Below are 21575 nucleotides of genomic sequence, written 5' to 3'. Positions count from 1 at the left end.
TATTATGGTGTCTTTAAAAAGTGCCCATGCAGCTTTCAGGGATTTCACTTTAGTCACTGTACCTTTTAAGAGTAGCAGCCGTGTTAGTCTGTATCCGCAAAAAGAAGAACAGGAGTACTTGTGGCACCTTAGAGACTAACAAATTTAAATTTGTTAGTCTCTAAGGTGCCACAAGTACTCCTGTTCTTCTTTTTGTACCTTTTAACTTCTGTTTAACTAACCCCCTCATTTTTGCATAGTTCCCCCTTTTGAAATTAAATGTCACAGTGTTGGGCTGTTGAGATGTTCTTCCCACCACAGGGATGTTGAATGCTATTGTATTATGGTCACTATTTCCAAGTGGTCCAGTTATAGTTACCTCTTGGACCAGCTCCTGCGCTCCACTCAGGACTAAATCTAGAGTTGCCTCTCCCCTTGAAGGTTCCTGTACCAGTTGCTCCATGAAGCAGTCATTTAAAGTATTGAGAAATTTTATCTCTGCATTTCGTCCTGAAGTGAAATGTTCCCAGTCAATATGGGAATAATTGAAATCCCCCACTATTATTGAGTTCTTAATTTTGATAGTCTCTCTAATTTCCCTTAGCATTTCATCATCACTGTCACTGTCCTGGTCAGGTGGTGGATAATAGATCTCTAATGTTATATTTTTATTAGAGCATGACATTTCTATCCCTAGAGATTCTATGGAACATGTGGATTCACTTAAGATTTTTACTTCATTTGATTCTAAATTTTCTTTCACATATAGTGCCACTCCCCGCCCCCTGCACGACCTGTTCTGCCCTTCTGATATATTTTGTACCCCAGAATGATTGTGTCCCATTGATTGCTCTCAGTCCACCCGGTTTCTGTGATGCCTATTGTCATAACTATAAAGGGAAGGGTAACAGCCCTCCTGTGTACAGTACTGTAAAATCCCTCCTGGCCAGAGACTCCAAAATCCTTTTACCTGTAAAGGGTTAAGAAGCTCAGGTAACCTAGCTGATGCCTGACCCAAAGGACCAATAAGGGGACAAGATACTTTCAAATCTTGGTGGGGGGAAGGCTTTTGTTTGTGCTCTTTGTTTTGGGGGTGGTTCGCTCTTGGGACTGAGAGGGACCAGACATCAATCCAGGTTCTCCAAATCTTTCTGAACAAGTCTCTCATATTTCCAACTTGTAAGTAAACAGCCAGGCAAGGCGTGTTAGTTTTTATCTTTGTTTTCTCAACTTGTAAATGTACCTTTTTGCTAGAGTGTTTATCTCTGTTTGCTGTAACTTTGAACCTAAGGCTAGAGGGGATTCCTCTGGGCTCTTTAAGTTTGATTACCCTGTAAAGTTATTTTCCATCCTGATTTTACAGAGATGATTTTTACCTTTTTCTTTAATTAAAAGCCTTCTTTTTAAGAACCTGATTGATTTTTTCCTTGTTTTTAGATCCAAGGGGGTTGGATCTTGATCCACCAGGAGTTGGTGGGAGGTAGGAGGGGGGATGGTTAATGTCTCCTTGTTTTAAGATCCAAGGGGTTTGGATCTGTATTCACCAGGGAATTGGTGAAGAGTCTCTCAAGGCTACCCAGGGAAGGGAATTCGCACATTTGGGAGTGGTGGCAGTGGACCAGATCTAAGCTGGTAGTTAAGCTTAGAAGTTTCATGCAGGCCCCCATATTTGTACCCTAAAGTTCAGAGTGGGGAAGCAGCCTTGACACCTATTATATCAATATCCTCCTTTATCACAAGGCACTCTAGTTCACCCATCTTATTATTTAGACTTCTAGCATTTGTGTACAAGCACTTTAAAAACTTGTCACTGTTTATTTGTCTGCCCTTTTCTGATGTGTCAGATTCTTCTTTATGTGAATGTTTATCATCTGATCTGGCCCTTACATTATCCTCTTCCATCCTCTGCTCCTGACTATAACCTGGAGATTCTGTATCATTAGACTCTACCCGAAGAGAAGTCTCTGTCTGATCCACATGCTCCTCTGCAGCAGTCGGCTTTCCCCTTCAAGGTCTACTCAGAATAAGTCCCTCAAACTTACCTTGTCAGGTCCTGGAGCCGAGTTCCTGTTCATCTCTCTTATGTTCGTAATGATTTCTTTAGCCAAAATTAAGATGTTGAAAGCGGAGTTGTTGGCAGTAGCATGAGATCTGAACTGGCCTAGTCCTTCAAAGGGTGTTTGGGTCTCCCATTTGTCCTTGTACACCTGGAGGACTTCTGCAAGTGGGATTTGGCACTGAAGGCGTTCAGTGCCATCAAGGATGATAGAGGCGAATTTGCATCTGTCATTTTCAAATAGATATTGATATCTTTTGTAGGTTCCTTTTCGTGCTGCTCTTTTTTTTTTTTCATTCAAGCCTTTTTCTTTCCGCTCTTTTTGTTTGTGGCCATTTTGTTCCATCTATTCTTTGGCTCAGGTGCTTTCGTTAAGAAGGAAGAGAGGATGTCAATGGAGGTGGATTCAACAAGAGATCTGAAATTGGAGTTTCCAGCCACCCATGCGTTTATAACTTCCATATCAAACCTTATTTGACCTTGGAGTTTCTGGTCTGTGCCTTGGTTTATTAGGCTTTCATTTATTTTATGCAAGTAGGTGTCCTTGAGCCCAGTGATGATATTGGGCTTGTCAGCCATATAGCATGTTTTTGCTCCAGGTCTTGGGTCAGCTGTCCTCAGTTTGGCTTTTTCATGGAGGCCCAGTAATGGCCGTTTTTCACTTATTTATTTAGTGGTTTTGGTTTTAATGTGCTCGTAATCAGCATATTTATGCATCTTTTGCCCCAAAATATGTTAAAGTCAATGAGGAGTTGCTCTTTGTCAGCTGTCCAACAACTCTTGTGTTTTCTGCACTGTGAGTTCTGTTTAGGTTGACTGGCTTGGATACGCTCTTCATTTCATATTGCCAGATGAGTTATTCTCTTATGTTGAGAGACACCAATTTTGGTGTCAAATCACTTGGCACATACTTCACAAGTCCATTCACCTGCTACTCTTCTGCTGTTCTCCCTTTACATTTACCAAGGTGACATATGATGCTGTGTACCTTTTGGGTCACTTCTTTTACACAAGGAGCATTGGAATTCCACTTCTTTCCCACCTTGATTACGTTTAAGGTGGATGCTCAGAGCACTCAGTTTGCCAACATGATCTCCACAGAAAGGACATGCTGGATTATTATTAGGCAGCTGTATTAGAATCTTTCCCTGTACTCCATTTACACCTATTCCTTCTGTTACCTTGTAGTGGAGCGGACTGCCCCACTCCATGAGAATTTAGGCTGCAGCAGGCCAGTGGGCCTGCGCAGATGGGTAGCCAATCAGAGGAGGGCTTATTGGGAGCCAATCGGTGCCCAGATTGGAGACAGCCAATCAGGGCCCGGCTCAGCCCTATAAAAGGGCTGCTCAGGAAGGGAGCAGTCAGTCTGTCCCAGACCTTCAGGGAGGAAGGTCTGTCTCCTGAGCAGGAGACCAGTACCAAGGACAGCGCAGTGCTGGGCAGGCTCAGGGAAGCAGAGTGGAGCTTCAGCCTGATACCTGCCAGACTGCTGGCCCTGAGTAGAAGGGCCTAGAGGGTGCAATGGGGTCAGAGGGGAAGTGACTCAGGGAAGGCTGAAGGCAAGGGGAGAGAGGAGGGCCGAGAGGCTGCCATTAGAGGGTCCCTGGGTCGGGACCCAGAGTAGAGGGTGGGCCTGGGTCCTCCCATTTCCCCCTTTTGCTGCACTGGGCCGTGGAGCAGTGGCCGAGTCAGGCTGCAACCTGCACCCTGACGTAAGAGGGGCTAGACTTGGGGGTTGTGGCAGGCTGCTGAGGCCGGTGCAAAGACTCCTGTTAAACTCTCCCCTCCATCCCCCCCGGAAGGGGGTGTGGATGGACTAAGGGGCACTGCCAGACGGCAGTAGTCTGGAAGAGGGCGCTGCAAGCCGGAGAGTGAGGTGGGCTCAGATGCCAACCAAGGGCGAGACAACGGGTGGGACACCACCAGCAGAGGGTGCTCCCCATGGACTGAGCTAATTCCCGGAACAACCAGTGGGAGGCGCTGCGGTGGTGAGTCCCAATCCTGTCACACACCTCAGCAGTGTAAGTGTTGTGGTTGATATGATCGTTGAGGTTATCTTTAATTCCATATGTCCCTGCTTTGGAGCCTTCACCACCAACTTCCTCTTCATAAGCGGTGTTCGTAAAGAGGCCAAAGTCTGACAGTCTGTTAGGTTTTAAAGTCTCCTTGAATGCTGTGTTTATGACTTCTGTAGTGAGAATTGGGTGGATCCTCTGTGTCTTTCCTTTTTTCATGCCACAGTTTGGCAATTAGTAGCATTGTCCTTGGTATTATCTTGCCAGGAACCTGATGTAGGATGTATTTCATTTATGGCCTTTATTCTCTGTGAGGCACATCACTGGGGTATCCACTTCCCTGGGCACACACTTGGGGTAGTGGCAAGCTATATTGTGGAATTGAGAGGATTTACCACACTTTTTCCGGACCACTCTAATGGCCTTACTTTTGTGTACCACGTTAATATGCTTAGCCTACTTTCCAAATGTAGCTAAAATCTGTGGAAAATGGGAAACTAAAACAATCAACGAGTTATTCTAAATAAAAAACTCCATCTTTCCATGAACTACTATTTGGTAATGCATTTAAATACTTAAAACCAGGATTAAAATTGTCCACATCTAAATTATTAAAAGTGTCATTGGTAAAAACCACAGGTAAAAATGATAAATCATTTTCAGCCTGGTCCTCATCTATTGATTCAATTTCATCAACTCCCATTACATCTTCGACAGGGAGGTCACCTCTCTCAAGCTTGTGATAAATCCATTCACTAAAAAATATTTTGTCCATAGGTCCAGCGACCTGAATCACTCTCCCAATATATTTTACACTGCCAGCTGGGGCATCAAAACCAGCAGTGGGGGCATTGTTTACCCGGTCCAGCACCAATCTGGTATATAAATTAAAATTTATTTTCTCCATAACTAAAAGGTAGCCTCCCCTGTGAAGGGTTATATCACTTATCGGGGGAAACTAACCCTTACCAGGGCGAAATTACCTTTACCAGGGGACCAGATTTTCTTGGGGCTGTCCACCCCAATCCACCACCCCAATAGGGGTGGGGATTTGCCCTCTGCAATCCACCCAGCTATCCAAGCCAGTTACCGACTCTCACCACGAGGCGGTGGCGGTAGGACTTACCATCCAGAGGCTTTCCTCACTGAGGGGTCCCGCCAGCATAATGCTAAGCCCTAACGGAAGTGTGGAAGAGGGCTCAGATCTTGGCAGAAATTGCCCCATCGGCTCCTTCTGCACTTCACCGGATACCCAATCCACCACAATCCTCAGCTATTCATAACCATCTGGGCTCAACATCTGGGAGGGTCCAGAGATGCATGGAAGGTCTTTTTATGTACAGGCGTGACTACCTGCCCTTTCCTGGTTACTATACGTGGCCAGTCCGCATCCATGCCCAGTAAAAAGCATAATTTAAAATAGGATATCAATCCAAATTTATAAGTATTAATGACTTAAAACCACTATCTGAAAAGACAGATATAGCAGATGGATATAAAAGGTATTGATAACCAATAATCCACAAATTTAAAATATGGAAAAATAGCTTAAATTTAAATTTAAGTAATAGTAGGATACACGGAATGGAGCTCTGGGATCACTACTTGTCACTGAACATAGCCATCATATCTGCAGTGGCATATAAAACGATTCTACAAAGATTTTCCTTAACATTTTTACCTCTCTCAATTCCTAAAATTTTTAAAAGATCATAATTTCCTTCACTCCATTTGCCATGAGCCCCAACTACGAGACCAAAGAAGTGGACATTTGTACCTCCCGTTAGTTTCTTAATATCGTCCTCCAATTCGAGGTAATAGGCGACCTTCTCTTTGTAGGCTTTCTCCAGACTATCAGTGTTATCCTCCCAGCGAATTGTAACATCCACCATCCGAAGAAGTGGGCTGTAGTCCACGAAAGCTTATGCTCTAATAAATTTGTTAGTCTCTAAGGTGCCACAAGTACTCCTGTTCTTTTTACCACCACCACAGTGTCTCTTTTTATAAAAATAATATCTGGCTTTCTCAAATTTCCTTCCTTAGTTCTCAAGTGAGGTTCTACTATTGATTTCCACCCCAATTTGCACACCTTATCTACTACCGCAGATACTACCCTATTATGTCCTCTTATCCTAGCGTCTTTAGTTTTAAAACATTATCCAGATATATGTGATATTGTCTCCCTAGCCTTACCACACCATCTAAAGGTGGCATTTAATCCTTTCTCCCTCTTGCCAATGTTTCCCTTGTAGGGTAAACATTAGCCCTAAACTGTAATGCGGCAACCAACAAGAAGGATTTAACACTACCAGATCTCTTCAAAATTGAATTACTAATTACATCATTTTTAAAATATGTAATATCCACGCACTGGCACCTCAACCACACCATCTAAAAAAATTCTTCCTCCCTCCATTTTGTAGAATTTGGTGTTGCTGCACTTAGAATCAATATTTTATCAACTAAATTTTCTTCAGCATACATATAGGATAAATCTATCCAATTATCTTAAGACACAATACGCCTTCTCCATTTGCAGATAAGCATGTCGGGTACTCATACACTAAATTTGGTTTATGCAAGTCCTCCATCTCTTCCCTTTCCATAAAATAATCCATCAATGGCGCTTTGTGGGAGATGTAAAATCTGTTTAGCTATTTTTTTAACTAAAACATCCAACTCATGTAAAAGATAAAAAGGAGGGCTCAATTAAAAGTAAATTATAAAATAACCTCAGTAAAATATAAGTTTGTAAGATCATCAATTTTGGGGCAGCTTTAAGAGGAGCCTTACTTAAACTCTTACTCCATTCAGTCAATTTGTCCTTGAGACATTCCTCCAATCCCTATCCAAAGATCTATCCTCGCCCCCAAGTACCTTTCGAATTCTCCTGGCATTCACTGTTGTTTTATCTGGACCAGGGGCACTATCTTTACGAATATCTCTCAGGGCCACCCTAATTTCATTCACTGAAATAGGATTCACTAATAAATCATTATCCACTTTTTTCCAGTGTATTTACATAATATGACTCAATATCCTTGAGGGGAATATTACATTTAGCCCTATCTGGTTCTCCCATTATTATGCATGCTAATCTTTTATCTTTAACAAATAATTGTTGGTAAAATTTGTGTCTAGCCTTCTTAGTGGCATATCTCTGAATAGAGTTAGACTGTCTCTTTCTTTCTATCACCCACCCCTCCATTCCCTTTTCTAGTATTATTATTAATCTCCTGTTGCTCCTCACATCTACTTGTATCTATCTCTGTCAATGTGTTACACAACTTTTCCACCATTGCCCACCCAACTGATTTCATCTGATTTTCCTTTAATAACATTTCAATTTCCTCTAGGCTATTCAATATTTGTCCAGCTTTCCTACTTTGTCTCCCTTGCCTACATATCTTCCCCACCTTGTCCACATATGGATGCTCCTTTAGTGGTAAGATTTTCTCTCTAGGAGGCAGAACTTCCAATATATTCTCTTCATTCTTATCTATCTCTCCCACTTCATCAATATCTCTATCTTTCATAATCTTTCTCTTAGCTAATTCATGCCTTATCTGAAATTTGTTTTAGTCTTTGTTTTTAATTCACTTTCAATACACTTATTTATATTCCTTTTACCTAAATATTTGGTCTGCAACTGAATAAGCAACTCAATCTCATAATCAGTCCAAATTCGAGATCGAGATTAAGTTGACTCTCTAGCCTTACTTCTAGCCGCTATATTTTCTTTTTTCTGTTCATTTCTAATAGCAGGATGCCTGTATCTACAATGCTGGCTTAGGCCCAATTTAGTATGGAGAACCAGTCCATAACTTGAGTAGGGATAGCCCTTCACTGGGGTATCCATTTCCTTGGGCACACATTTGGGGTAGTGGCATGCTATATTGTGGAATTGAGAGGATTTTCCACACTTTTTGCAGACCACTCTAATGGCCTTATTTTGGTGTACTACATTAAACTCTGTCTTTCCATGAGCTACTATTTAATAAATTTGGTAAATTCGTTAAATTATCTGTATCTATATTGTTAAAAACAGTAGTTAAGTTAGTTAAATTAGTATTAAAATGTTCAGATTCTTTAAAATACAGATCTTCAAGTACATTTAAATACTCAAAACCAGGGTTAAGATAGTCCTCATCTAAATTATTAAGTGTCATTAGTAAAAACTGTAGGTAAAAATGATAAAACATCCTCAATCTGGTCCTCACCTATCAATTCAATTTCCTCAACCCCCATTTCATTTTCAATAGGGAGGTCTCTTTTCTCAGACTCGTGAGAAATCCACTCATTAAAAAATGTCTTGTACATAGGTCCAGTGACCCAAATTACTCCCCTAATATATTTAACACTGCCAGCTGGGGCATCAAAGCCGGCAGTGGGGGCATTGTTTACCCAGTCCAGCACCAATCCGGTATGTAAATAAAAAAAATCCCCCCCCCCATAATCAAAGAGATAACCCTTGCCAGGGGGAAACTAACCATTACAAGGGGGATTCAACCCGGAGGCCTCCCACTTATGCTACACCTCTCATGTCTCTTCACAGTGCCAGACTAGAGTCAAGCTCAACAGGGTCTCCTTTCCCCACTGATTCTGCCAAGCCCGTTCCCTTGGCTGTGGTTTTGCTAGATAGTAGGTAGGGACAGTGGGAATCTCGTTCATCCATTCATGCGCGTCACTAATTAGATGATGAGGCATTTGGCTATTTATGTACAGGCATGACTACCTGCCCTTTCCTGGTTACTATAAGCGGCCAGTCCGCATCCAAATCCAGTAAGAAAAAAATAACTTAAAATAGGATATAATCCATTTATTAATAAGTATTTAAAACCATTCTATAAAGGGACAGATAGTAATCCAAAGTTTAAAATATGGAAACAAAATAGCTAAAATTTAGTTTTAGTAAAATACACGGAATGGGAGCTTTGGGATCTTTACCTGTCACTGAACATAGCCATCATGTCAACTGTGGAATATAAAATGAGTCTACAAATGTTCTCCTTAAAATTTTTTACCTCTCTCAATTCCTAATATTTTCAGCAGATCATTATTTCCATCGCTCCACTTGCCACGTGCTCCAAGCATGAGGCCAAAGAAGTGGATATTTTTACCTCCCATTAAATTCTTAATCTCTTCCTCTAATTCGAGGTAATAAACCACCACCTCTCTATGGGCTTGCTCCAAGCTCCCAGCGTTATCCTCCCAACGCACTGTTACATCCACCACCACCGCCATATCACTTTTTGTAAATATGATATCTGGTTTTCTCAGCTCTCCCCTACTATTTCTTAAGTGGGGTTCTACTAATGCTGTCCATCCTAATAAACTACCTTCTCTATAATGGCAGAGACTACCCTATTATGTCTTTTAATTCTTGCATCCTTGGTTTTGTAACATTGTCCAGATATGTGGGGTATTGTCTCTCGCGCCTTGCCACTCCACCTACAAGAAGGATTTACTACCCCTCTTCCCCTCACTACGTTTCCCTTGTGGGGTAAATATTTGCTCTAAGTTGAAGTGGTGCAATAAATGAAGAAGACTTAATCTTACTAGAATTTGTAAAAAAAAGAATTGTTAATTGTATCATTTTAAAAATACTTCATTCCTACTCCCTGACACCTCAACTCACACCATCTTAAAAATTCTTCTTCTGTCCATTTTCTAGGATGGGGTGTTGCTGCACTAAATATCAGTATCTTATCGATTAGTTTTTCTCCAGCATATAAATATGATAGATCTATCCAGTTATCTTTGGAGACAATATGTCTCCTCCATTTTTGAATTAACATATTAGGGATCTGTATACTAAATTTCATGAGTGCAAGACCTCCGTCCCTCCCTCTTGAATAAAATAATTCATCAGTGGTGCATTGCGGTAAATGTAAGATTTGTTTGGCTATTTTCCTGACTAAAATATCCAAATAATTTAAAAGATAAAAAGGGGCTTCTATTAAAAGCAGATTATAAAATAGCCTTGGTAAAATGAATGTTTGTAAAATCAATAATTTCTGAGCCGGTTTCAAGGGGGCCTTAATCAAACTCTCACTCCATTCATTCAGTTTCTCCCTGAGAGACAACCCTCCAATCCCTATCCAGGGATCTATTCTTGCACTTGGATATTTTTCAAATTCTTCTGGCTGAACATACTCAATTTTCTCAGTCCCTATATTCCAATTATTCCAATTTGGATTCACTTACATAAGTTTTGTATTTTGATAAAATGTGAAAACCTGTCATCTTCTTCACATTAATACGAAGATTAGTATTGCTACAAAAGCACTCTAAAATACTCACATTTTTAACCATCCCTTGATATGAATTACTTAAAATTGCCACATCGTTGGCAAATGCCAATGACGTGATACTACTGCCCTGAACATAAAATCCATTTCCTCATAATTCTAACCTAGTTAAAAGGGGATCTATAGTGATATTAAATAAAATAGGAGACAAGGGGTCACCCTGTTTGACCCCACTGCTAATTAAAATAGACTTGGTATATTTATTACCCACCCACACCCTTGTGGTACAATTATTATAGAGTCCCTTATAATTCCAATAAACTGATCAGCTATTCCAAATCTTCTAAGGCCAGCCATAATATGTCCATGTCCCATCAGGGACTTGTCCCTTTAAAAACCATATGTTAAAATTTTTAATGAGAATCAAGGAGTCTAAATTAAAAATATCCCATAGATCACTCACTTTCATTCTAGGGCCAGGGGCACTATCTTTATGAATTTCCCTTAATGCTTCTCTAATTTCATCCACTGAGATTGGACTCATTAATATATCATTATCTGCGTTCTCAATGGGTGAAGGCCATCCTGCAGTATTTTCATGTCCAGTTTTACCCAATATATCAGCATAATACATCTCTATTTCTTTCATGGGGATGTTGCACTTAGCTCTGTCTGGCTCCCCCATTATAATCCAGGCTAATCTTCTCCTGTCCTTATCAAATAACTGTTGATAAATCTTAAATTTCACCTTCTTGGTGGCATATTTTCTAATAGCACTGGACTGTTTCTTTCTATCTCTTTTTCCTATCTTCCCTCTCTTCCCCTTATTTCTTAGCGCTTGTTGTTCCTCATTCCTATTAACATTTCCCCCCAATAATGAATTACATAATTTTTCTAACATAGCCCATCCAAGTGCTTTTGTTAAATCCTCTTTTAATTGCATTTCAATCTCCCCTAGGCTATTTACTATCTCCTGTCCTTCCCTACTTTGTTTCCCCTGCCTACAATTTTTTCCCACTTGATCCATATTTGGATGTCCTTTCAATGGTAAGAGGAGGAGGGCTCCTCTCTGGGGAGGAGCTTCTAATACAGTGGTTCTCAGACTTTTGTACTGGTGACCCCTTTCACATACCAAGCCTCTTAGTGCGACCCCCCTTATAAGTGAAAAACACCTTTTAATATATTTAACACCATTATAAATGCTGGAGGCAAAGTGGGGTTTGGTGTGGAGGCTGTCAGCTCACAACCCCCCCCCATGTAATAACCTTGCGACCCCCTCAGGGGTCCCAACCCCCAGTTTGAGATCCCCTATTCTAATATATTTTCTTCAAATTTCTCTACCTTTCTCACTTCATCCTTACACCCAACTATCACCACTTTCTTCTTTGCCAGTTCTCGTCTTTTATCTGAGATTTGGTTTAGTTTTAAACTCACTTTCTATACATTTATTTATATTCCTTTTCCTTAAATATTTATTTTCTAATTGTATAAGCTGCTCGATCTCCTCATTGGTCCAGATACGAGATCGAGAAGATACCTCTCTACTCTCACTTTTTGCTGCTGTATCTTCCTTTCTTTGTTTGTTCCTAATGGCGGGGTGTCTGTGTCTGCCGTGTTGGCTTAATCCCAATTTGGTATGGAATGCCAGCCCACAGATAGAGCAGGTATGGCTTTTTGCCAGGGTATCCATCTCCCTGGGCTTGCACTTGGGGTAGTGGCAAGCTATGTTATGATAGTGAGAGGACTTTCTGCACTTTTGACATATTACTCTTATGGCCTTACTTTTATGAACAACATTAATATGTTTCGTCCATTTATCAAATGCTGGTAAGATCTGAGGGCAAATGGGACAATTAAAACTATCAACAGGGTATTCTAAATAGAAAACCCCATCTTTCCATAAACTACTTTTTGATATGTTTGAGTTATTTCCAGTATTGTCATTAAAATCCATATTGGAGTTAAGAGAAATTGATGAATCAATATTAAAATTAAAAACATTTGATGAACTAATATTAAAATGCCCAGGTTCTTTAAAATATGGATCATCAAATGTACTTAAATACTCAAAATCTGGATTAAAATGGTCCATAAATAAATTATTAAAAGTGTCCTTTGTAAAAACCATAGGCAAAATAGATAAAATCTCCTCACCTTGGTCCTTACCTATAATATCATCTTCCTCAACTCCCTTTTTCTTTTCCATTGGGAGGTCTCAAGTCTCATTCTCCTGAGGTATCATCTCATTCCAAACAGTCTTATCCATGGGTCCAGCAACCCTAATCACACCCCTAATATATTTAACACTGTCAGCTGGGACATCAGAGCCGACAGCCGGGGCGTTGTTAACCCGGTCCAGCGCCACTTTGGTATAAAAATATAAATTACTTTTTTCCATATTTAAAATATATACCCTTACTACCCCAAAAGGGATGGGGGTTCGTCCTCTGCCATCCGCCTGGCTATCCAAGCTGGTTACTGACTCTCACAATGAGGAGGTAGCGGTTGGACTTGCCATCCAGAGGCTTTCCTCAATGAGGGGTCCCAAACAGCATAAAGTCGAGCCCTAATTAGTTGATGAGGCATTTGGCTATTTATGTGCAGGTGTGACTACCTGCCCTTTCCTAGTTACTATAAGCGGCCAGTCCGCATCCACATCCAGTAAGAAAAAATAATTTAAAATAGGATATTAATCCAGCTTTATAAGTATTTATTAAAAAAAATTAAAACCATTCTATGAAATGACAGATATTTAAATAGCGATGGATATAGAGGTATTGATTACCAATAATCCATGATTTTAAAATATGGAGAAAAATAGCTAAAATTTAGTGATGGTAAAATACACAGAATGGACCTCTGGGATCTTTACCTGTCACTGAACATAGCTATCATGTTGATCATGGAATATAAAACAAATATTCTCTTTAAAATTTTTACCTCTCTCAATTCCCAATATTTTTAACATCCTTCACTCCACTTGCCACGAGCCCCAATCACAAAGCCAAAGAAGTGGATATTTTTATCTCCCATCAAGTTCTTAATCTCTTCCTCCAGTTCGAGGTAGTAAGATACCTTCTCTCCATGGGCTTTCTCCAAACTCTCAGCATTCTCTTCCCAACGAACTGTCACATCCACAACCACCACCATATCTCCTTTTGTAAAGACTATATCTGGTTTTCTCAATTCTTCCATTTTATTTCTCAAATGGGGTTCTATAAATACTTTCCATCCTAATTTACCCACCTTATCTACAACAGCTGAGACTTCCCTATTATGCCTTCTAATTCTTGAATCTTTAGTTTTAAAGCATTGTCCTGATATGTGTGGTATTGTCTCTTTCACCTTTCCACACCATCTACAAGAGGCATTTACTCCAACTCTTCCTCTTGCTAATGTTTCTCTTGGCGGGTATATATTAGCTCTAAATTGTAGTGCTGCAATAAATAAAGAGGATTTAATCTTGCTAGAATTTTTCATAATCGAATTACAGATTGCATCATTCTTAAAGTATTTCATTCCTACCCCTTGACACCTCAATCCACACCATCTAGAGAATTCTTCCTCCCTCCGTTTTTTTAGGATTAGGTGTTGCTGCACTAAATACCAGAATCTTGTCAACTAGATTTTCTCCAGCATATAAATATGAGAGATCTATCCAGTTGTCCTTAGAGACAATATGTCTTCTTCATATTCAACATATTAGGGATTTGTATACTAAATTTTGTCAATGGTAATCCTCCATCTCTCCCTCTAAAATAAACTATCAGTAGTACATTGCAGTAAGTGTAAACTCTCCCGTACCTGGGGGAGGCTACCCTTACAAGGGGAGCAGATTTTGTTGTGGCTGCCCACCCCAAAGGGATGGGGACTCCTCCTCCGCAATCCACCTGGCCATCCAAGCCGGTTACCAACTCTCACCATGAGGAGGTAGCGGTTGGACTTACTGTCCAGGGACTTTCCTCACTGAAGGGTCCCAGCCAGCATAACGATGAGCCCTAATGGGAGTGTGGAAGAGGACTCAGATCTTGGTGGAGATTGTCTCTATTGGCCAGGTTTGCACCCATCTCTGCCTCACTGATTACCCAATCACCACAACCCTCGGGTATCCATAACCATCCAGGCTCGACATCTGGGAGGGTCCAGAGATGCATGGATAGTCATTGAGAGAGTTCTAGTTACTCCCACCATTTACCTTCATTGAGAGCTCTGGGCAGAAATCACATTGCGTCAACACCCACCACGGGCCTTCGTGATACTTTATTTTAATAAAACAGTCAGATTCCCCGGTCCGCACCAGTTCTAAGTCAGCTGCTAGGCGCCGGCCGAGGTGGAACACCATCCCCTCTACCATCCCCACAGAGGGTGAGAGGCAAGCGATGCCCTCTGCAGCTGGGGTGATCCACAGGAAAGGCCCGGCTCACATCCAGAGTTGCCCCCACCCCCCAGGAGAGGGCGGTGCCTCATTCAGCCACGGCTTGTGCCCAGTCCTCATTGACTCTGAAAAGGGATTTATTTCAAATCCCTTTATTTCTGTGGCTGGTAAAATATAAGGACCAAGCGATTTCAATAGTTGTGACACTGGGGTTGTGGATGTTGTAACCGTATCTCAGATTGAATAATGATTTTATAGCTGATTCCAGGCAGCTTCCCAAAAGCAAAGCCAATTGGTTCTTCTCTCAAATTGGTGATACCAGGCAGCAGTTCTCCTCTGTTTTCCACGCCAAAAAAGTTCTCTGTGGCATTATAAAGGAGTAAGTGACAGGTAGAAACCCCCACATCATTCCTGGTGCAGCCGGGTTTGCTGTTCAAATTCTGTATTTCATCGATGTCCAGGTCTGGGAATGTCCAGCCAGGGCAATTCTAATGGGAAGATGGATGCAGGGGTGGGAATTAACAGTATTTTGAGGATCTTTGGGGAAAAGAGACTTTACTGGCTAGGTTTGTCTCTGTTCCTATTTCACCTTGTGGTGTTGTGTCGAGGAATCACTATTGATTTTTCTGTTATATTAATTAAACTCTAAACATTATTCAATCAATCATAAACAGTAGTGTCACTTGAATTTTCTCTCTGCTAGGAAGAATGGACTGAATTTTATGACTTTCTGGGAAGGGCAGAGATATTAAATTGGGGGATTTCAGTGGCTGCATTTGTGGATGGATATTTTATGCTCACATCTCAGTGCATTGAGTGAAATACTAAGGCAATGTCTGTACTACAGGATTATGTCAACTGAACTTACACAGTTATTATATCTCTTGGGTATGTGCACATTTGGCTCCTTGTGTTGGCAAAGCACATCCTCGGTCATCTGCCACGAGATCCAGCTAGATCAGGGTTGTCCTGGGCTCTGTGGGGGGAGGGCTCAGCTGGGAGAAGGGGCAGACTAGGGAAGTTTGTCTTTGATATATAAGGGCTTTGTCAGTGGGAAGCTGTAGGTCACATGCTGGGGATGACAGTGGGGTTTGAGCTGGGGCAGCAGCAGCAGGGGAGCAGTGGGGGGGGGGGCGGGGTCACTTGGTAAAAATGAAACTGCCAAGCCTCTCCCTCTGCTGGAGCAAAAGCCTCACATTTATCTCCTAAACTCCCCTCCATGAAAATCTCCACCCCTCCCCCGGTGCTGAGAGACCCCCTCACTCCCATGAAGATTTTTAATTGTTCTGACTCTTCCTTGGCCTTGTCCAAACAGTTTTCCCAGAAAAATTATCAAAGACATTTCAAATGAGAAAAACTCAAACCAAAGCAAATGAAAACCAAAGAAACCCTCACCACACTCAGTTTGGGTCTGACTTTTTCTACTGAAATTTGGAGACAATAAAACTCATCCCTCTGTTGGCCAGAAACCAAAGCTAGATCTCCCCTGCTGTGTCTGTGACTTCTGCTACTGAACCACCAATGCGCTAACTCCGAGGTTCTCAAACTCCATATGTTTTATGGAAATATGCTTATAAGTGTGAATATGATGTAACTGCAATATGCTTTATGCAAAAGGTCTTTTGTAAGGTATCATTACAAAGCTTATTATCTACTGAATATATTCCACCTATTTGTATGAATGTATCATTCTTGTATCTGAAGCTAGAAATATGAAGTATAACTCTGAAGCCTATTGTAAGTATGCAAAGTGTGGGCCATTAATGGTGCTTTGGAAGCTTGATGGCGACCATTGACTAGGACAATTGGTTGTAAATGGTCTGTTTACTTGCAAACCTTCCTGGGTGCGTGGGGGCCAGCCCTGGAAGAAAGGAGGCTGGGATCTCACAGGACACGTGAGCATGTCACCTGATACTGATTATCACTACAAAAGTTTTTTTTTCTCCTGCTGATAACAGCCCACCTTAATTGATTAGTCTATATTATATGGCAGCACCCATTTTTTCATGTTCTCTGTGTATATATATTTTCCTACTGTATTTTCCACTGCATGCATCTGATGAAGTGGGTTAGTCTCTAAGGTACCACAAGTACTCCTCATTCTTTTTGCTGATACAGACTAACATGGCTACCACTCTGAAACCTGTCACCTGATACTGGAATCCATCTTAAACCTGATGCTTTTCCATTTAGAAGGAGGGGTGGGGACCCAGAGAGACAAAAGATTCCTGCCTCGTGCCAAAGCTGTAAAAGGGGATTGAACAGAACAAAGTGGGCTTCCAGTCATGAGAACACCCCTAGTTTCCACCTAAGCTGTCTGCTGTCACTAACAAGGACTGTACCGGGGAAAGGATTGGGCCCAGACTAGGAAGGAGTCTAGTCTGTGAAAGAAGCTTATTGGAACATCTCTGAGGCTGAGATTTTACGTGTAAACAGTTTCTTAATGTATTAAGCTTAGACTTGTGTGTTTTTGCTTTATTTTGCTTGGTAACTTACTTTGTTCTATTGTTTATTACTTGAAACCACTTAAATCCTTTTATACTTAATAAATCACTTTTGTTTATTAGTAAACCCAGAGTAAGTTTACTAATTTGGGGTTTGGATCCGATTGGGAACTGGGTGTCTGGGTGCTAGAGGTAGGTAACCTGCTGAGTGGTTTTCAGTTAAGTCTGCAGCTTTGGGGGCATGGACCAAACCTGGATCTGTGTTGCAGCAGGCTAGTGTCTGGCTAACAAGGCAGGGTTCTGGAGTTGCAAGCTGGCAGGGAAAATGGCCTCAAAGGTGATTCCAACATGCCAGGTGACAGACCCAAGGAGGGGTCTCTGTGACTGAACCCCCTCACACAGGGGTCAAGCACCCCCTGAGAACTCTTAAAGTCGGCACTTCTGAGTACAGAAGCCTTCCCTAGGGCCTCAAGCCTCAGGGGAGAGAGATTATCTGAGACAGCAGAGTGTTGGAAACCTTGCAGCTGCCCCCTAAATCGGGCTGGTTCCAGCCCTGAGTCTGAGCTACCAGGATGCCTTGCACAGAGCAGGTGCCACAAGTCTCAGCCTCCTTTTCCCACACATGGCTCTGGACACCACCAGGAATCATTTGGCTCCTGACACACAAGGCAACTTAAAAGCTGAGGGCCCGGACAGGGGCTTGCTCCCTGGACCCTCAGATTAAGAGCCTGATGCTCTGCTTACTGAGCTAGCCTTGCTGGGAGTATTTAACCCTTCCGCCACCAAAGCAAGCAGGCAGGCAAAAGCGAGGCAAAAAAAATCCCAGGAACCCCTCCTTTTCTTCTCCATGGCCACTGCCTATCAGCAGGATTCCTCATCCTCTTCCTCCCTCTTGCGCCTCGGGGCCACTAAATCTCCACACCTAGACAGCCGGCCCGTCCGCTGCACCCCAATCTCCCATGCTGAAGTCTCCCTGCCCAAGTCCTGCACCTGGCGCCATAGAATTAAGTCTCACGTCTCACTGGGAACTCGACTTCTTGTGCCCAAAGAGTCTCTTACCCCTCAGCAGATAACCTGAGAAACACTGTGTCCACCTTTTCTAAAGAAATGCTTGGAGAAACTTTTCTTCTGTAACTGCATGGCCTAATGGATAAGGCATCTGACTTTGGATCAGGTGATTGTGGGTTGGAGTCCCTTCACTGTTGTGCTTGTGCAGTTTTATCTTTGTGCTGAAAATCCTGCTTTCTTCAGGACTGAAACCTCTTCTTGGCAGCTCAGGCCAATGCTCTGGCTTCAGCTAGAGCCCCAGGAAGGAGTTGGGGGTTGGGCCCCACGTGCTTCCAGTCTAGCCTTTGCCATTCCTGACTTGCCAAAGAAAATGAGTGGCTGGCCGGGCTAGCGTGTGGAGCAGTTTCCCCCTTCCAAATGTGCACCTGTCCCTGTGCTTGAGGGGGCTTGTTAAATAGCTCCTTGGGAGCCTGGGTGTTTCCCTGCTTCTCACCAGCTGGGGAAAAGCTTCTTGGGGAATATCTCCTGCCCCACTGCAAAAGTGAGTGGGAACGGTAAGAGGCCTCACCAGGGGGGATGGCCCTGCTTTCGTACCGTCTTCTGATGTTGGGCACAGAGCATCAGCATCCACCCCGCATGGTGGTCTGTGCGTGGCCTTCAGTGGCTGTTAGGCATGACAGGGAGCAGGCTGACTGGGGGTCTTTGTGCCTGTCTGCTAGCCATGCGCAGGCTTGGTCCTCCCCTCCTCTTGCCCCGCCCGTGGTTCCTCTGTTGCCTTTAAGCCTTCCCTTGCAGCTGTTAGCACCAGCCACCTCTGCTGTAGGTGCCCAGAGGAGGAAAGGTGTGCTGGGCTCCAGCCTGGGACTCTTCCTCTCTCCTGCCTATCCCTGACTTTCAAGCCTGGCCCTGGCACTTCTTTCTTCAAGCCACCATGTGGACAAGAGGAAAAGTGTGGTGGAATGTGCAAGGACCAAACTTGTGGGCATCAGGTGAAGCTGTGAGAACTGCAACCCTCAGGTCAACCTGCAGGACTGCAGCATCTCCAGCCAGGGTGTCAAGTTCTGGGCCCCAACCCATTGCAGCCATCCTGTCAAGCCATTCTGACAAAAGCCCTGGCTCCAGTGGGCACGAGTCACCGAGCAGGAGGGAAAAGACTCCCTCTTACACCTGTGGGAAAAGGGAAGCTTAGCACATTGAGCTCCAGGGCTTTCTCATGAGCCAACACAGATCCAGGAGATCCTAACTCATATTATAAGATTCAGAGTCTTGATGGTTTGACCATGGGACCAGCTCACATTATGCTGTCTGTGTACCTCTTTTCCCCTTTTGTCAGGCTGCCCGCTGCACTCAGCTTCTCTCCAGCTGCTTCCCCTCTCAGCACTTTCTCTTCTCCCCTGTCTCTGTTGTTCATTCTCTCTCTCTCTCTCTCTCCCCCCTTGGCTTTCCAAGCCCCTATTTCCCTAAAATTTGACATTCCTGCATGTACCCCAGGACTTTATCTTACTGTAATCAACTATTTTGTATGTTCAGCAGCTGCCGTCTGAAAACCAAACATCACCTAACCAGGAATAATCTTAAGCAGAGGTTGTGATGCTGACCCACTCGGAGTTGCCATAGGTTATGTTCTTGTTAGCGTACGCTATAAAAGATTATGTAAAGGTACATACATCGGAGCATTCTGAGGGAGCTTTTATCAGTGCAAGGAGCTGATAGCTAAACTCCCCATCAGCTGGACAGCACCGGGGAAAAGGCAATTCATTATCAGCTGAAACACTCCCTTTTACACCCAGACACTCAGCAGGAACATTTGGGGAAGGCAAGACTACAGATAGTGACACCGGAAGGGGAATGGGAGGGTTCTTTGCCTTGAATTTGGGAGGCCCTGGGTCCTGAGGAAATTTATAACAGAGATAAAACGTGTTTGGATAATAAGATGGTGACATGGTGCTTTGGTGACATGGTTAAAAGGTATAGAAGTGTGAATTCTGGAAGCACCTGTAAGTGATTTGATCGGAGCCTATGTGGTTCAAACCAGTGGAAAGAAGCATGTGGAGATGAGGTAAAGAGTAAGTTGAATTATGGTCAGTGTGGGGATGTACAGTAAAGATAATGATTACGTATAAAAGAAGAAGGTTACTATGGACCCCACCTTAGCAGATATCTTGGCAATGGAATCCACTGTGGAAAGGTTCTCCAACCAGTTAAGAGCTGGAGAAACTGGTAAGTCTTGGCACACATAGTAGTATGTTCAGAGGCACATTGAGATTTAATGGGGCCCTGGGCAAAAAGAACATTTGGGCCCACACACCCTGCAGGCCCAGGGGCACCAGAACTGGGAAGGCTGGGGGGCCATGCCCCACACTTTTAAAACTGGGAGGACCATGGCAGCCCGCTTTTTTCATGGGCATAGGAGCCTGGGTAAGGCACTGAGTGGTGGTGGCTGCCTCTTCCCTGTGTGCCATTCATGTGGGCCTTAGCTCCCCTTGCCACAGGGCCCTGCCCCTTGGCTAAGCCAGAAGTTGGACCCTGCTATGAGTCCAGGGGCACCATTTCAGATTTTGGTTGGGATGGGCAACTTTAACCATGATTGCAGGGGCTATTTAGGTGCCTAAAAACTGTAGGCCCGTGGTCACCAACGGGTCGATAGCAATCTCCAGCGGCAGCACTGTGTGGCTGCCTAAGGCCACCCCACCCCCACACCGCTCCCTGCCACTGCAGCCCCATGGTGGCTGCACAGGGGTCTCCCTCTGCACGCTGCTCCTGCCTGAAAGCACCACCCATGCAGCTCCCATTGGCCGGGGGAGCTGTGGGGGTGGTGTTTGCAGAGAAGGGCAGTGCATGGAGCCAGGTGTCCCCTCCCCTCCCCGCCCCAGGGGCCGCAGGGGCGCGTTGGCCCCTTCAAGGAGCAGTTTGGGGCAGGATAGGCAGGGAGCCTGCCTTAGCCTCGCTGCGCCCACCACCGACTGGGAGTCACCGGAGGTAAGTGCTGCATGGCGGGAGGCTGCACCCCAACCCCCATGCCTGAGCCCCCTCCTAGAGCCAGCACCCCAAACCCCCTCCTGTACCCCAACACCCAGCCCTGAGCTGCCTTCTGGAGGCAGCACCCCAAACCCCCTCCTGCACTGCAAGCTGCAGTCCTGACCCCTTCCCAGAGCCAGCACCTCCTACCCCCTCCTGCACCCCAACACTCTGCCCCAGCCCAGAGCCCCCTCCTGCACCCAAACTCCCTCCTAGAGCTTGCACCCCTCACCCCCTCCTGCACCCCAACCCCCTCCCCTAGGCTCAGCCCAGAACCTTCTCTGACACTGTGACCCCCTCAGCCCCAGCCCAGAGCCCGTATCCCCTCCAGAACTCCAACCCCCTGCCCCAGCCTGGTGAAAGTGAGTGACGGTGGGGGAGAGTGAGCAATGGAGGGAGGAGGGGTAGAGTGGGCAGGGCTTTGGAGAA

The sequence above is a fragment of the Trachemys scripta genome, chromosome 23, assembly GCF_013100865.1.
Source record: "Trachemys scripta elegans isolate TJP31775 chromosome 23, CAS_Tse_1.0, whole genome shotgun sequence".
In the NCBI taxonomy this organism is placed as follows: Eukaryota; Metazoa; Chordata; order Testudines; family Emydidae; genus Trachemys; species Trachemys scripta.
Note: the sequence above shows the minus strand (reverse complement) of the source record.